Raw genomic sequence first — 13,847 nt, 5'->3', positions numbered from 1 at the left:
CTCATATGCCTTGCTAAATGACCTTTCATTTTTCTTGGCCTCCTGTTCATGCATCTCCTGCCCCTTTTCTGTTAGTCTTCGCTCTCTGGAGCTGGACCTGGCCTCTTGTGCCTCTGTAGATTTGTCTATTTCTTCAACAGGGGACAACATTATTATTAATTTTATTTTTGGCTTGTTGCACCTGCCCTTTTAAGTGTATATATCTTAACTCAAATGGGTTGAGTGGTGGTTTCAAACTTATTAACACTCAACTTAGATATTTACACCTTTAACCTCACAGACTGGCAACAAAACCAAAATAATACTGATGATGCCCTCAAATCAGACAATTTGCCACTTAAGTTTTTACAGAAGTACAACTGATAGCATAAAGCCCAGATTCAGTCTTAGACATTCTGATGCAAGAAATGTGGGATATTCAGCATCACAACTTTACATGCTACTGTGTTAAATACAGAAGAGGTCTTTCTTTCTTGCATTACTTTAGACTGCCATGTTGAAGATCATTTGCTCACACAGCTTACAAGATGAAGGTGTGCATGACATTGTATTTATAATGTCCTTATTTTGAGTCCTTTACTGATCCAGTAGTCTCTAGATGATGCGATACACTCCTTTACTCACAGTTCGACGAAAGAATAAGATGAGTGTAGATGGCTGCAAGGCAGCGATGAGTTTTCACTGTAGCAGCCCTTGGCATCAAGAACGACAGAAGAGTCTCTAACGGGTGCAGCCATTTATTTCCTCACCACACACGGCTCATTCTCTGGACGTTGAGCACCGTGAAAACTATAAAATAAGAAAAAATTGATACCCGTACAGTACCCTTTGAACTATAACAATGAGCTTAAGTTAATTCAGGCAAGTTCAAACAAGTAATTCTGAGATATACAGTCACAGATTAAATAAAACAAAAGGGGTTACTTCAAACAGCATCAAGGGATTACACAGTTCAGTTAAATAAAATATAACAACAGATCATCTCTCATCACATACCTCAGTCCGCTTGCCAAGGGTGCAAAACTCCGGTAAACACTTAAACACTTCGGCCCGTTTCTCATGGGGTGCTGCTAGCTTGCATGACACACATGTCTAGCTAAAAAATAGCACATGGATGTAAGTAACGTAAATAAAGAATAAAAGGGTTTTCAGATAGCTCACAATACAAACGCAGCAACATACCTTACATTAGAAACACACTTATCATACTTATCAAAGTATTATCGTAACTTACATGGACTTTGTACAACTTATTCCTGCCGCGACAGACTGCTCTATACGCGTTACGGGGCATGCCTCTGATCACATCTGTCCTTAGTGCGACTGCGCATACAGTTCCGACAACCCCCGCAAGGATGAGTTATGGTACAGATCAGCGGTTCATTACAGATGGCAAAACTGAACATGAAGGGAGAACAGCAGGGAGAGCACGCAGGGGATTTCACAGGGTATGAACACAGACGACGCGACGAGGAACAGAGGCAAACACACACCATAAGTACACAGAGTGTCATGATCTGGCTGTGTGTAGGCAGATGAGGACCCAAACGCAAAACTCACGGAGGCAGGAACTGAACTCAAAATCACTGCTTTATTGCAGGGTTTACAACGAAACAGAACTAAACTGGGAATACTAACAGAAGACCGTGGGAACACAGAAAGACACACAGGTTCGGGGAGAAGACATTGACGACACGACACTGACCTGATGGAGACATCCACATAAATACACAGAGGGTTAACGAGGGAAGTGGGAGCACACGGGGAACACAGCTGACACAGATAATCATAACGAGACAGGGCAGGAGTGAACACAACATGACGCATACTGACGAGAGACTGTCAAAGTAAAACAGGAAGTACACAGAGGTTCAGACAGGAGGAGAACGAGCACGGGGAGAAAACAGACATAACAGGCTGGGGAAAACATGGAATAAAACACAAGGAGAGATGAGGGCTCACAGATACACAGGGGCACACAGGAGGTAACCAAATAAGGAACATCTTAACTAAATAACCTAGGAACCAAGGCATAAGTAGGGGACAAAATACAAAAACTAAGAATACTGGGCCAACATGGCCCAGGACCATGAGATCACCCCCCCCTCAAGGGCTGGCTCCCGACAGCCCAAACCCGAGAACCAAAACAAGACAAACAGAAAACAACCCACCCAGGGCGGGAGGCGGGGGACCAGGATGGAGGGAACGAAACCAAACAAAAGACAAGGAGCACGAGAACAAAACTGAGTCCACAAATACACAAAAAGAGTTCCAAACAGGGAGGCAAATGTCCAAAGAGGCCAGAAGGCCGACACGCGAGGTGACAGCACAAAAGTTCAGTTCGGCTGTTCCGAGGGCCGGCCACGTGAAAAGTGGCAGTGGCAGCAGAGCGGGTCCGGAGGCCGGCCGCGTGGAAGACGGCGGCGGCAGCAGAGCGGGTCCGGAGGCCGGCCGCGTGGAAGACGGCGGCGGCAGCAGAGCGGGTCCGGAGGCCGGCCGCGTGGAAGACTGCGGCGGCAGCAGAGCGGGTCCGGAGGCCGCGTGGAAGACGGCGGCGGCAGCACCCAAGCGTCGGGCGTACTGGTTGAGGCTCGGTGGGCACAGGACCAGACGAGGCAGGACCAGATGGAGCCGGACCAGGCGAAGGCAATGCGGGAGCCGGACCGGGCGTGGGTGCAGCTGATGCAGAGGCCGGACCGGGCAATGGCTGAACGGGTCCCTGGGACCCTCCAGCGGAGACGAGGAGGTGCTGGCCGGGCTGACCTGAGCCGCCAGCGGAGACGAGGACGTGCTGGCCGGGCTGACCTGAGCCGCCAGCGGAGACTAGGAGCGGCTGGAGAGGTTCCCCTGAACCCCCAGCGGGACCAGAAGCAGAGCCAGCAGGTGCAGAGACTTCTGCCTGAGGGGACGCTAACTGTAGCTGCACAGGGCACGCAGTCGGCTTGGGATGCAACCGCTGGGGCTGTGCAGGACAAACAGTCTGTCCAAGCTTTGTTAGCACGACGCTGTCCTCAACTGGCTGAGTGTGCTCACAAGAACTTCCAGCAGAAGATAGCAGTGACTGGACGAGTTGCTGAACTACTAACTGAGCTGGTAACAGAGTTAATGACTGAGCTGATAACCGAACAGGCAATGGAGCAAGAAACTGAGGTGGTAACAGAGCGGATGACTGAGCAGGTAATGGAGCTGATAACTGTGCTAGAGACTGAACTGGTGACAAAATAAGAAACTGTGCTAATAACTGAGCTACTGACTGCGTTATGGACAGAAATCCCAGTTGTAGTGGTAGTTGTGCTTGTGGTTGAGCAGGTGTCTGACTCTTGGCTGCTCTCCTTCTGGGAACAGGAACAGGTGCTAGGCCTGGCCGAACACCAGCCATCCCCACCCGAGGAACAGATACGGGTGCAGGGACGAGCTGGGCTTTGGCTGCCTTTACCCTGGGGGCCGGTGTAGGTGCAGGAGCAAGCTGGACCTCTGTTGCTCCCACCCGAGGAACTGAAACGGGTGCAGGAGTCGGCAGGGTCACGGCTGACCTCACCCGGGGAACCGGAACAGGCACAGGCGACGGCTGGGTGTCCATCAACCCCACCCGAGGAGCAGGTACGGGTGCCGGGATGAACGGAGCCTCTGCCAGGCTGGGGATAGAAGCAGGGACCGGCTGGACCTCAGCCACCCTCTCCCGAGGAACTGATACGGGAGCAAGGGAAAGCTGGGCCCACGCTGCCCTGGTTACAGGAACTGGAGTTGGAGAGCAGAGTTCAGGAGCAGTAACAGACACTGGGAAAACCAAGTTAGTGGAGCCAAACCCAGTGTCAGCAAACAGAGACCTATGGCAGACCACTTTTAGCAACTCCGCTGTTTTTAAGCTGTCCATGTTAGAAGTAGCAGTCTTTAAAACAGTCATTGTACAGAAGGATCCCGGTTTAGCAAAGTCAGAGTCTGTAATTCTTGGCTCAGAAGGAGCCGTTATAGAAATAGATGCATTCCTATAGACTGTTTCTAAATACGCTGGTTGGAGAGCAGCATAGTTCAGGACTGAAGAAACACCATCCACAGTCTTATACATAGGAGGTACAGGAGTTGGGGAGTTAACACAGGCGGTGTCCGAGGCAACTGGGTGAGAAACTAACTCAGGAATAGTCAACCTGAGCTCCCTTAGCAGTTTACACATGACAGACGGTAACTTGTTGCACTTAACCTTAACAGTTGTGATTGAATGCACAGTCTTAGTGTTTTCAAAACCTGAGTTAACAGACTTCGCATCAGCTAGTGTTAACACGAGAGGAGCAACATTCTTTATCCCTGGAGAAACAGAGTCAGAGCTAACAGACAAGGCAGGAAAAGCTAAATGTGGCAGAGGGTCACGAGCAACCTGAGAAACAGAAAGTGTAGCCTTTGAAGGTTGGCAGACACACTGTTCATTTTCCAGGGGGTCCCCTCTGTTTTCAGCAGGAAGAGGAACCTCAGGACAGTTTGTTTTAACATTTAGTTCACAAGTATGCAACTCAAAAATAGTCTTTTTCTTTTCTAAAGTGGGATTATCAGTCTGTGTGTTAATTACTGCTGACCCGGGAGGAGCAAAGGAAAAACAGTCATTCTCAAACATGGGTGTGAGGGTAGGTAATGCAGACTCTGGATTAACTGACCCAGAATTACCAGACACAGAGTTAACGGTCTCTGGGATGACGTACACAGAGTTTACAGTGCCAGAATTTTTTAATTCAGCCTGAACAGCAGTCTCTAGGGGGGGGAAACGAACTCAGTCTCATGCTTAATAGGTGCAGAGGTGAACTTAGAAACGTTATGAGGCCTGGAAACACAGTCATTTTCGAACGTACTGTTCTTCTCTGGTGAGTTACAGACGTGAAAAACGGCGGACTCAGGAACCAAATATTGTCCGAGTCGGTCCGACTTGGAAGTGGCATGGAAAAAACAGTCAGATTCACTCACCACCGGAGTTTGCTCAGTAACTGTAGAGTGGCGACGGCGTGAGCGTCGTTTATTCCTGGGAACTGTGCCGTGAGTTCCCGAGGCTGTAGACGCGGGCACCTCAGAGACGTCGGCTGGCTGAGCCGATGACGGGCCGGGCTGCGCCGAAGAGACAGGGAGCTTGTGCAGCTCCGAGCGTGGAAGTCCCAGGAAGAGCGCAAAGGACTGCAGCGGAGAAAGGCTGCTTGTCGGAGGCACGAAATCTCTCCTCGGCCGCCGAGTAACCCTCTTCTTTGCGCGGGACGTGGGTGGCGACTGGGGAGGTGAACCGGAAGTTGAAAAGGCCGGAGGAGTTGTGGCAGGCGATAGGCTGAATCCTCCAACTCTTATCACCGTGGGACAATGTGGGGAAAAGGCAGCAGCGTTTGCAGTTTGGAGGCTGCGCGGCCCACCTAGAGCCAATCGAGTCCCATAGAAGGCAGACTCGCGCTCCCGGGCATGCCGAGCCTCCTGCCTTCTCCTCTCGTTAGGGAAGGCGGGGTCTGCTCGCTGCCGGTTCCGTAGGGAGTTTGCTGGGTCCATTACTGGTCGCGTCGTACTGTCATGATCTGCGGAGGCAGACCGTACGGAAATGTGTGTGGTGGACCCAGGTGCGAACACAAGCGAAGATACAGGAGTGGATTAAACAAAAGCGAGCCTTTTATTATGGCTGATGAAAAGGAACAAACCAGAGTGAGGGCAGCATAAGAGTATAACTCAACAGAAACCTAAACTGGACATAAACTATGGAAAGGCTATGGCTGGAGATACGGAACACAGGGGGTGGGAACACAGACGACGCGACACAGACTACATGAAACACAGAGACTAAATACACATGAGGGATGATCAGGGGAAGTGGTCACACATGGGAACACAGCTGACACACATGAACCATAACGACAGGACAGGTGAAACTGAATACACTGACATTGAATACAGACTTTCAAAGTAAAACAGGAAACATGGAGATTAGACATGAACTAGACATAACCACGCAGACGTGACACATGAACCAGGGAGACTTAGTACAGGGGAAGATGACATAAACAACTAAGGAACAAGACTAAACAGCAATCTAGAAATTAACTAGGTGCACTAAGCTAAGGCACAACAGAAGTACAAAAGATACATAAACTCAAACACTGGGTCGCTTGACCCAGGACCATGACACAGAGAGACACTGGGAAATCACACGCAGGTGGGAGACACAGCTGGACCTGGTTAACCTGACGAGACAGGGGAACACTGACACCAGGGACCAATAGAGGGAGCACAAACCCAGAACCCAGTATCTAAAATCCCAAAACACAAACCATCCCAAAACAGCCCATGAATAATAAAGAGAATAATAACAATAAAGAACACAAACACAAAGTCACTGAGTCATGGCCGCAGGACCATGACATAAATACTTAAAAAAAAAACGAGGACAGCATTTATTTGTTGTGGGCTCTGAATTGGAAGTTATGTTTATTAGTAACCCACTTCACATGAAAATGTAAAGCCAATCATCCATTTTTTGCTAACTGTTTATCCAGTTCACATTGGTATGGGAGTTAGTTTCTCTTCCAGCTAGAGTGCATGTTGCCACGGTATCACAGGGCTTCGAAATGTTACGTATTTCGGTTGTTTAAAATAACAGATTTCAATTCAGTTTTATTTATATTACAATCACAAAACGGTTTATAGTGTAAGGCAAAGACCCTGCAATATTACAGAGAACCCCATCAATCTGATGATGAGATGGCAGGGAAGAAAAACCCTCTTCTAACAGGAAGAGAGCTCTCTTCCTGTTAGAAGAGCCAGCAGAAGCTGGCTCAGGGAGGGGCAGCCATCTTTAAATTAACCCCAACTTCAACTTATTAGTGGGCGAATGTAAAAAAAAAAGATTGAAAAGGAAAATAGTGATTCCACAAACAACAAACAGGACAAAATCTAAACTACAGGAGAGAATAGATGAAAGTTAATCCACTGCAGAGTTAAAAGAGGGTTGTGAAAGAGAAGTGCTTATTGCATTATGGGAAGTTCTCCAGCAGCCTGAGCCTATAGCAACATAACTAAGGGCAGATTCAAGGTCACCAATAAAAAGCTTTACAATTTAACATTTCAGTGAAAATAATATGGAGCACAGAGACAAGTATGTCATTTTACAGATGTCAGAAAGTAACAGGCATGCCAGCTCAATACAAAGTTTTAATAAGTAGCTGTTGCTGCTCTGTGCAGTTAACAGGATTTACAGTATTTGACTTCTTTAAAGCTTAACAGTAAAATTATTCTTTTCTGTAATCATGTGTCCCAAGAGACATGTTACTGATCTGAACAAAAAATCAACTTCATAAATAGAGAACATAAATGGTAAATGGCCTGTATTTATATAGCGCTTTACTAGTCCCTAAGGACCCCAAAGCGCTTTACATATCCAGTCATCCACCCATTCACACACACATTCACACACTGGATGTGTGTGTGAATGGGTGGATAACTGGATATAAAAAAATGTGATATGTAATAGGCTGTAATTCTTCAGCTTCAGCTTCCTCGTAACGCTAATGCAGTAGCTAATTATTAGTTAATAACAAACTGCTGTGTTTTTATAGATGCCATCGATGCCAGTGTGAGTATCAGTCTTCTCTCTTTATTTTAATTTCAGTAAATGTAACAGCTGTTCAATATTCACTACAAGACGTTGTGCTCAGCTCATTTCATGTTAATTGAAGTAAATGAAGAGACTAAACATTACAAATGTGGGACCAGAATTTTTTTAAAAAAGGAAAAGGTTTTATGAAGTTGGACTGAGAACTTAGAATCCAGTGTTTCTGGACTTTAGCACTGAATCCAGGAAGTCGTAATGAGCTGCTTTGCAGACGTCATGCGTCAGCGTTCTATAACTGGTTATTTTTTTATTTTTTCCAATTCTGTAAAACAAACAAACAAACATTTACTGTCATATTATTTTCGCTTGACAGCTATGCAAGTGGGAGCTGTGTGAGTTCAGGACCCAGGGTCTATCAATTGCAGTAGCATATGTCTTAAAGGGACAGTCAGTTGTTTTGTGAATTTATTTAATAGAAAAAAAGGAAAACTGTTTGTTTCGCCAGTTTGTGTAAGCCACCATGCCACCTTGAATACAGTGGTTGAGATGTTGTCTGTGGCTATATACGTACTACACCAAAGGCGGAGGAGACGAGAACTCGGAGACGTTTGCCTGCCGTAGAGACAATTCATGTCTGCACCCTCAGACTCAAGATATGAAGGATCATACCTATGTTTTGTCATCTGAGAAATGATCCCCTTCATCAAAGAAGATTCCCAATATTGTTGCAGTTACTTGTTATCAGCAGAGTAGACATACCACCCTCCCATCTCCCGACAGCTGGCGACAAGCCAGCTAAACAACAACAACAGCTGGTTATAAGTTAATGTTATGACAGCTAGTGTCAGCTCGAGTGTCTTAAAAATGACACTTTCCCTCTGATAAACAGTTTTAATACTTAATCACGCTGTATGAGAGTTTATTCACTAAGCGTCAGTGCACAGAGTTCAGAACCACTTTAGAGAAAGTTTCACTAACACCGTGGATACATATTGTACTGAGGTAAACAGTGACCTTTCAACCCACACTCACTACAGGGGTAAGAGTTGTTTGTCCTCCAGCAGCCACCGTAGCTAGGAATTTGCACTTGAATTGGGAAGGATGCTGACATCTAGTGGGGAAAATTTACATACTGTAACTTTGTGTTTTTTGCCTTATGATTTCGGCATACATTTTGCAGTGTATCAGTCCTATTCTGATAGATTTTAGTGGGCTTGATGTTGTTCTCCTATATTTAGAATTTTCAAGGCTTGTTTTGTAGTGTTTGAAACTTGAAATAAACTCTGTAGCAGATCTTTGTAGCTCTTTAATACCAGTTTTCCCTCCATATTATTATTACAAAATCATCTTAAATAATTTTCTTTAATCCTTAATTAGGTTGATGATGCGTGGTGTGATGTGAGTAGGGATGGTGAAGACACAAATGCTTATAGGAATAAGAAGAGGATGAGAAGGGGAGAGAGGAATTAAGAATGACAGCAGAGAGGGACAGTCGTCAGGGAGGATTCATCCTCCACAGAGAAACACCATTCACTCTCTAATCTGCTGCCCGCAGCTCGGCGGCTGCCACGGCAAAACTCAAGAGCCTGTCAAGTCGGCAACAGCAGTTGGATCTTAATTGAGTGAGGCCTCCCAGACGAGCCCATGTGGGGAGCTGGAGACCACCCACCCAGATGTCTGTGCGGGAAAACATGAGGGTTCATCTCATAAGTCTTAAAATGCCAAGCGAGACTTTCGTTCCATTCCTGATACATTTCCTAAGGCTGCTCAGAAAATCTGTGGTGACATTGTGAATTTCTTGCTCTTAATATAGATCACAGCCCTTAAATTCTGAATTTACAGACCTATCGTTTCTGTCCCTCTTAATGTTCTTTAAGTGTCACTCAGCTCAGTCCTCCCGGTGACACTCTCCACAGTCATAGCACTGTCTGTAACAGCAACAAGCCACTAATCAATAACTGGCTATATATCTCAGTTTTTGCCTCTGAAATTGGTGGAGAAATTCCAGACAGGCTTAAGTCCAAGGTCTCCTCTCCTCAGACATCCAGTATTTCAGTAGCTGGTAGTCTTGTGAAACAACAGCAGGCAGTTTCTCTGCCCAGGGGACAGAGTGATTGTAATGCTTTTAGGGTTTAATGCTTTCAGGGTATTTATAGATCTCTGAGGGACGCTGAGTGCTCTCTCTCTGTCTCTTTCTCTCTGCCTCTTTTCCTCTCTTGCCAACTCCCATCTTGGTGTCGTGTTCACAGCTTTTTATCAAATTGCACAGTGAGAAATGTGAAACAGGTACCACAGGCTGCAGTCCAAACATGGGGGGCCTGTATGTGAAAGTGACAGATAACTTATTCTCAGGTTTCAGTACTTCAGCAAGGAAAAAAACTGTATTCACCTCCATGTTGTATGTTTTGCATTTGATACCTAGTCTATCGTGTGATAACGTCGTGTGGTATTTTTCTCAGGTTGGCACTACGACTTGTGGTTTTGTTTGTTGGAAAGAGTGGCATGCACTGCACTCACCAGGTGATAGTGGGTTGTTATGAATGTAACAGTATTTTCTGAGTTTGGACATTCGTCTCACAAACATTTTTAAAGCAAAAGCAACCTTAACGTGTATTTTTGTGGTACTTAGAAGACTAAGATTTAAACATTAGTTAGTTTCCTGGAATTAAAGACGACAGATTTGCTGTTATCGAATGACAGCTGCAGGCACAGTTTCCCTTCCTAGGGCCCTGTTTTTGTCCTCATGTAAGGCCAGCATTATGCAATCAATTCTCATCTGACTTTTTTCTACCCATACCTTTGAATCACCCCTCTATGTTAACAATTTGTATGAGGATTTATATGTTTGGGACAGGTAGAGGACATCATCTTTAGCTATCTAGCTAGCTGTTAAGTGTTGCAATATCTGCAAAAACAAGAAGAAGGCTGGATGGGAGAGATGTTACTGTACAGCTGGTGAAGACTGCCACATTAGCATTTTTTGGTAGTTACTGGGAAAAATACATTAACTGATCAAAGAAAATGCTGCTGCTCTGTTTGATTCTAGTGATTAGAGCTTGCCAAAAACTGGTTCAGAAAGTTCAATTGAATTCAGTTTTATTTATATAACACCAAATCACAACAGCAGACACTTCAAGGCACTTTGTATTATAAGATAAAGACCCTACAATAACACAGAGAAAATCCCAACAGCCAGACGACCACCTACGAGCAAGCATTTGGTGACCGTGGGAAGGAAAAACTCCCTTTTAACAGGAAGAAACCTTCAGTAGAACCAGGCTCAGGGAGGGGCGGGGCCATCTGCTGCGATGGGCTTTTGGGTGAGGGTAAGGAAACAGGACGAAAGGGAATTAGTCCCCATAGACTCATAAACGTCCAAATTCATGATAAAATCAACATGTTTACAGATTAGCACACAAAAACAAAGAATAAAAACATTGTTATTTTTCCATCCATCAATCCATTTTTCTCCGCTTATTAAATTCTGGGTCGTGGTCGGGCTGCAGCCTGTCACAGGTGTCATGGGGCGAGAGGTGGGGTATAAACTCTACACATAGAGACACTGACACTCACATTCACAGCTCTGGCTAATTTAGAATTACTGTTTAACCTAACCTGCATGTCTTTAACTGTGGGAGGAAGAGCACCTGTGGAGAGCTCACACAGGCAGAGACAGAACATGCAAACTCCACACTGAAAGGACCCTCAGACCTTCTCACTGCATCCCATCAGTTGTTGTTGTTTTTTATAATTATTATTATTATTATTATTATTATTATTTTGTTCCAGTAGAAAATTGCAAATAATCACATAAATCCACTAAAGTGAAAATGATGCATCACTGTAGTTGAACTACATGTCGTGTGAAAATAAAGTACTTTGCCTGTAATAGAATTTTCACAGTAAATCAGTTATACAGATTTTTCTGTTATTTTTTTGGAGCTTGCCAACATTGTGATAATCACACTGAACTCAGATGTTTGGCAGCTCGTTCAGGAATGCAAACAGATGTCATTATGTTGCACACGCACGAAAAATGAAGAACATTTGCAAGCAGGCTTGATGTACTGAATGTTAGGATGTTAGATGTGGCTAATGGTTAGCACCGTCACCTCCCAGTTAGAAGAGCCTGGGTTTGAATCTAGTCCCAGTGTCTTCGTCATTTGTCTCTGGGTACTCTTGTTTCTTCACACAGTCCAAAGACATGGATGGGGTTATGAGGCTACTTGGTAATTCTACATTGCTTGTATGTGTGAACGGTTGTCATTCTCTGTGTGTTAGACTATCAGCCTGTTCAGTGCCCTGGATGTCACCCTCACCCTGTAAACCTGTATTGGATCAGAAAAAGACGAATGGATACAGTCTTATTAGAGCGGTGGCATGAGAAGTATATTTCTTGAAAAACTAACCGAGCTCAAATATTCAAAGGGTTCTTTTTCCAAAGCCTATGTTAGCAATAGTTCATTTGTAGTGTAAAATAGTTTGTCGTAATTTATATTTGAGCAGCTCACATTGATCTGAGAAAATCCAAAGATCAGGTGTTTCCACATGATAAATAAAGCTTTTGGGCTTTCTGTGATTGGCAATGCAACCTTGAATTTAAGCCAAGTTTTCCAGGAAAATATTAAGGTCAAATTGAGCCCCCCACTTTCGACACACACACCCACGCACACACACATTTTGCCGAAAGTAAGATGCAATTATAAAATACTTTCTCACTTTGAGCACGCAGTCTGATCAAGGTAATCCATCAAAGTGAGACACGTCAAGCGACCATTTCACAGCCCTTTAATAGTGGCTGAGGAAAAAAAAAAGGCAGGCTGGCCTTGGCCCCATTAAATTCTCTGGCTTTAGCTGTGTGTGTGTGTGTGCATGGGGGTATATAATTTTGCAGGAGCAGCTCTGGTGATGGGAGACATATGGAGCTGTGTGCTTGTGAGGCAGTTTAGAAGTCCTTGGTGACATTAATCTAGTTTTGATGGTCCATGTCAATCTTCTGCACGACATGCGTGTTTTCTGTATTATAGTCCTGGGAACTAGTTCTGAGAGATTTATAGGCAAATGCACAGAACCCCTGAAGTCCCGTAGAGTGATTTGGTTCAATCTTCTGTGCACGGGATAATAACTGCAGCAGGTTGTTCCACTTGTGAAATTTTAAATTCACCCATCGAACATTTCAAACGTTGCTTTTTCTTCTCACAAAACAGCAATACTATACCTTTCATACAAGGCCTAAAACATGTGCAATTAACATATTTTACAGGCTTGTTTGCTGTGTCTTACAATCCACTGGGGAACCAGAGACGGCTTCTGCTGTGAAAGCACAGTCGAATTTAATAAATGCAACGATTTGGATGCTGGGAGCCCAATAAAGATCTAAAAAAAAGCATCATATTTCATCCTTGCCTACCTCAGTGTCCCGGGGTATATGTTATCTTAATGAGTCTTCAATTCCTTTGGAATAAGCAAAAAAAAAAAAAAGTAGTTCATAATACATGCCTAGTCTGCTTCTGTGGCTGATATCCACCCATCCAAACATTTTGGCCATGATCCAGATTAATTCCTTTTTGGAGGAATAAAAAAAAGTGCCTCTTCCTGTGTTTTGTAGACTTTAATTCCACAGGTATGCTTATCTCCTGAGAGAGAAGACAGGCAAATAAACGCTCACAGATTTACTCCAGCAGTAGATGAACTGTAGCTTGCTCTGCCTCAGTTTGCAGTTTTAATACGTGCTGGGCTCCCATTGCTGTTGTGTATGGAAAACCTGATAAAACAAAGGAAGGGGTTTGCATGCAAATGGCATATTTTGAGAAAGCACCCTAATACTGTTGAAGGATTTAGTCACTCAAGCAGCAACAACACAATTGCTGGGACATTTGAAGTTAGAAACCCCCAGACCATGAAAGATGATTCATCTACCCACGGGGATGTAGAGAAGTCAAACACCTTTAATGCTACGTGTGCGTGTGTGTGTGTGTGTGCATGCCCAGGCTTTCTTTGCACCATGTGTTTGCCACTAAATTTACTTTATTTGCATAGATATAGTGAATCAGCTTTGCCACTTTTAGAGAGAGAATGAGACACTATCCTCTATTGCAAACCTATTTTTAGCTCGAGCAGTATGGCACGAGGGGTGACAGCGCTGGCCAGTTGGTTGTTTGCTCCACCACGTTGGTCCAAACTGAAATGTCTCAGCAGCACCGGATGCATTGCCATGAACATTTTAACAGGCACTCATGATCCACACAGAATGAATCATTTCAGCATGACCATAAAAGGATTT

The 13,847-nt window shown here is 44.7% G+C and overlaps 1 protein-coding gene and 1 long non-coding RNA gene across 3 annotated transcripts in view; one reads left to right on the top strand and one right to left on the bottom strand.

Moving 5' to 3' along the window:
• LOC146613845 (metabotropic glycine receptor-like) overlaps positions 1–13,847 on the top strand; it is a 117,220-nt gene that overhangs the window by 38,929 nt on the left and 64,444 nt on the right. The window lies entirely within an intron of this gene.
• LOC146613846 (uncharacterized) lies at positions 568–1,292 on the bottom strand. Its single transcript, XR_014907076.1, has 3 exons — positions 1,235–1,292; positions 997–1,096; positions 568–789 (listed from the first exon to the last, which is right to left on the bottom strand). It is a non-coding gene; the product is annotated as an uncharacterized LOC146613846 (long non-coding RNA).

This window comes from Diplotaxodon limnothrissa, linkage group LG18 (genome assembly GCF_057381915.1).
Source record: "Diplotaxodon limnothrissa isolate DT_005_m linkage group LG18, D_limnothrissa_male_GT1.1, whole genome shotgun sequence".
NCBI classification, from domain to species: domain Eukaryota; kingdom Metazoa; phylum Chordata; class Actinopteri; order Cichliformes; family Cichlidae; genus Diplotaxodon; species Diplotaxodon limnothrissa.
The sequence above is the reverse complement of the archived record's forward strand: the minus strand, read 5'-3'. Positions and strand labels throughout refer to the sequence as shown.